Consider the following 4,813-nt stretch of genomic DNA (forward strand, 5'->3'; position numbering starts at 1 on the left):
GGTAAAAAGCTGTGCTAACATCATTTCTAACGAACAGGTATGAAATGTTGCTTTGCCATAAGTTAGTAGTATTATTGACATGAGGATAACCCTGGGTTACGCCAAAGTCCCTTTAAGACAAGTCATTTCACTCGGCGGCCATCTTTGAAACACCTCTTGAGCAGTATGCTCTGGCATTCTGTCTGAATGTGGAAACAGCAAATTCTCCAAAACTACTTGCCAAGCTTACGACTACATTTCATATTACGAATAATCAATAAAATTAAACAACAGCTGTCTATTTAGTTTCATTTCTAAATGTTCGTATCGCACAAAATCTGCAGAAACTCATGTCTGGTCCGAGCCCCTCCCCCGGAGAATTGTCATTCTAAAGCGATCACTGATTAGTTCCTGTACTATAAGGCGGGGCTTAATTTGCCATATTTACAATATACCAGTGACATGTGTATTCTATAATCTGTGGTTATGCATAGTCTGAAAAGCCTTTTTTTTTTTTTACCAAGGTCTCATTTATTTGAACAACAGCCCTCATAACATACAAAAACACCTATGGAATGCCATCTCTGACAAAAATTTAAATATATAAATAATTAAATGTACAAAAAAACAACAACAACAACAATAATAATAATAACAATAATAATAATTACATTTATATAGCTCTTTTTTAGACACTCAAAGTACTTTACACATTAGGGGAATCTCCTTATCCACCATCAGTGTGCAGCATCTACCTAGATGACAAAACGACAGCCTTATTGTGCCAGACTGCACACCACAGCTGATTGGTGGAGAGGAGACAGAGTGATGAAGCAAATTATTATATGAGGATGGTTAGGAGGCCATGATGGACAGAGGCCAGTGGGCAAATTTGGCCAAATTACTCTCTTCAAAGGAAATTCTGCAATTCTTTAACAACCTCAGTTTAACATCTCATCCAAAAGACAGCGCTCACTGAGCAGTATAGTGCCAGCAGCTAACTCTCTGCAACTCTCACATGGTCGCCCACTGAAGCTAAGCAGGGCTTTGTCCGGTCAGTACCTAGATGGGAGACCACATGGGAAAGCTAGGTTGCTGGCAGAAGTGGTGATAGTGAGGTCAGCAGGGGGAGCCCTGCGGTCTGTGTGGGTCCTAATGGCCCAGTATAGTGAAGGGGACTCTATACTGCTCAGTGAGCGCCATCTTTCGGATGAGACGTTAAACCTGAATTTCTGTGTCATTAAAAGTCCAAGGATGTTCTTCGAATAAGAGTAAGGGATTAACCTCAGCATCCTGGCCAAATTTGCCCACTGGCCTCTGTCCATCATGGCCTCCTAACCATTCCCATATCATAATTGGCTTTATCACTCTGTCTCCTCTCCACCAATCAGCTGGTGTGTGGTCTGGCACAATAGGGCTGCTATTGTGTCATCCAGGTGGATGCTGCACACTGGTGGTGGATGAGGAGATTCCCCCCATAGTGTAAAGCGCTTTGAGTGCCCAGAAAAGTGCTATATAAATGTAAGGAATAATAATTATTATTATTAGTGTCCCCTTCACTATACTGGGGCATTAGGACCCACACAGTGCCCACTGCTGACCTCACTAACACCACTTTTGGCAGCAACCTAGCTTTCCCATGTGGTGTCCCATCCAGGTACTGACCTAATGCGCAGGCCAGCTTAGCTTCAGTGGGCAACCATGTGAGAGATGAAGCGAGCTCGCTGGCGGCAACAAAAACATGAAATATCCACAAATTAACAGTTTTCTTTTTTCCTTTAAATTGCATTAGTTGATGTTGAAAACTTTGTAAAGGTGACTTTCATTGAAATTTTTAATAGTGAAGTGGTATATTGTCAGGGTTTGTGTTGTAAAATCAAAAAAAAAAAAAAAAAAAAAGAAACCAGGTCATACACTTCCATTAACTTTTTTGTTATTTTATGGACTTAAATCCTTATATATATTTTTCTTCTCATATTCATCGATTCAAACTAAATGCTAAAATGTCAATAAAAGTCAATTTGTTAAACTGCAGAGTTGAATTTTCAACTTCAAATATTGACAGAGCTGAGATCAGATATCTAACCCTAAATAAAAATTGTGAATCCCAAAAAAAAGGATCTGTAAATTAATGAACAATATATTTGTTTGTAGAACTTTACAGCATTTTATGAGTACACTATTAAAATAAAAGCTGACCATTTCAAAGCTATCAAAGTTCAAATTAAGGTATACATATATACATATTTCCAAAATATATTTGTTGGGTTTTGTTTGAACAAAAGAACAAAAGACATGAAAAAAAATAAATAAAAAGACAAAAGGTTAAAAATGTGAAAATAAATATGTAAATAAATTACATAAATTCATATAATAACATTACATAATTAAAAAAATAAATAATAACAATTTTCAGTTTATTTTTGTACCTTGCACTTCACAGCTTTCCAGTGTTACTGGTTAAACTAATTTGTTAATTGTTGCTGAAATGTAAGACATCCCAACAATACAATAAGACACCAACAAGGGTTTGAAAGCTCAAACATCAAAAAATGTGGCATGCTCCATCTGGTTCAAAGTGTTGAAAGGGGGTCCATATTTTATAAAAATCTTGTAATCTTCCTTTAACAGTGTATGTCAGCCTCTCCAGAGCAAGATTGCTAGTTATTTCTTTAATCCACTGGCCACAGGATGGCCTTTGAGTTTTTTATTTTTTATTTAAAGCAATAACACGCTTCACTTGGAGTAAACTAAAATCTAATAATTTGCGTTTACTTGTCTTCAGATCCAGGTTTACAGGGTAAATATGAAATAAACATAATTAAACCAAATATATATTTTCTTCAATTAAATTACCAATCATGATGATAATCTCTTCCCAAAATGTTTGCATCTGATTGCACTTCCATACACAATGATAAAGGGTGCCCACTTCTTCATTGCATTTTGTACAACTATCCAGAGATGGGAAGTAACGAAGGACAAATACTTCTTTACTTTACTAAAGTAGATTTTTCTGGTGTTAGTACTTGACTCCACTATTTATTTTTCAGACAACTTTTTACTTTTACTCCTTACATTTTTACCCAAATGTTTGTACTTCCTACTCCTTACATTTTTAAACGGGGCTTGTTACATTTGTTTTAATGTGTTCTGTGCACAATCTATATTATTTCTTGTCATTGTGCAATTGAACATCTATCAATCAATATAATTTTTCTGTCATTCTGCGCCTGCATGCTGTTGTGCACAGCTTTTTCAACCTCTGATCATGCATCGTAAGTAGGCTTGTTTATTCAGCTTACAGTGGGAATGGCAAGAATGGCGAACATAAATGTGACAGGGAATCAGCGATGTAAACATGACTGATGTCATGTTTATACAGGGTAATAGGTTTGTACAGTAAGTACTAAAGCAATTAAATTCTTTATGAATACTTTATGCATCGAGATGTATTTCCTTTGTTTCCAACGAGTTCATATTTCCTAATACAGAATTGATACCGTTTTATAGTTTTAACATTTATATTATATACACTGTTGTTAGACAAATATTTTAGAACATCAAAAGTATCTATACTGGGTGATTTATGAATAGAAATATAGTGCAAAGGATCAGGAATTTATCATGTGAAAAGAGTGATGCAAACATGTATTTACAGCATTAATAACTATATCCATTAAAATAAAATATACACAAATAGTAAAAAAAAAACAAATAAAAAAAATTGTGAAATCATATGAGCTGCAAGTGTGCTGTTTGAAGACAATGAAGCAGCTTTAGCAGAATGCAAAAAATTTTTGCAGCCAAATACATTCAGTTATTTTTTATTTTACCAAAAAACAAAAAAACAAACAAACAAACAAACAAACAAAAAACTGAAATATGTTTTGGACAAAATGGAAGTGTTAAATTTAAGACCTTTATTAGTTACAAATATATAGGCAGAAAAATTACATTTTGGTGTATATGAACAAGTATAGGAGCTGTTGTTCTTAACAGCCGTACAGTTAAGTTTTGTGTCTAGGTGATGACACTGTACATTGCAACTTTTTGAGCAGTGTTGTTGGACAGTATTGCAGAACAATGTTGCATGGCTACTTTGCTGAAAATTGGCAAAAATTATTTACAAAAATGTTTTAAATGCAAGTTATTTTGTATGGATTTATGCATGATGTGCAGTGTAGTTACCTCAGTGAAACTAAAACAGGTATAGTGATGAATACGTTTTACTTTAGTACATATTTCAGGCCGTACTTCTTTACTTTTACTTAAGTACAAAAGTGTCATCAGTACCAGAGTTGTTTTAAACATGGGTATCTGTACTTGAGTAAAGGATGTGTGTATTTTTGCCATCTCTGCAACTATCATGAATATTTGGGTTAAATCTGCAATTTAGCTGGTGTAATGTAAGTTCGTAGGTGCCATTTATATTGCAGTAATTTACAACTTGTAATTATTTTGGGTAAATAAACAAGAATCTATCCATTCTTATTTGAAATTGCTGTTATTTGCAAAGGTTGCTCGAAATAAAATGTCAAATGAATATTTATTTTTGTGCTTTTATTTTCTATATGAATAAAAGTCCAAAGAAAATAAAAACACAAAACAAATAAATAATTATTTGACATTTTATTTCCTTATTTATGCATTATGTATATATTTTTTCTTGAATTTATTTCAAATGCTACCAGAGTTGGCATTTCATACACAACATACATGATGAGGCACAGACATAAAGAGAACATACGATACCAAGAGATCTCAAACATGAACAAATCATTTGCTCTGTCGTTGCCTGTGTAAAAAAAGCTCATAACAGGCCAAATCTTTT

Source organism: Danio aesculapii, chromosome 3 (genome assembly GCF_903798145.1).
Source record: "Danio aesculapii chromosome 3, fDanAes4.1, whole genome shotgun sequence".
Classification (NCBI taxonomy): domain Eukaryota; kingdom Metazoa; phylum Chordata; class Actinopteri; order Cypriniformes; family Danionidae; genus Danio; species Danio aesculapii.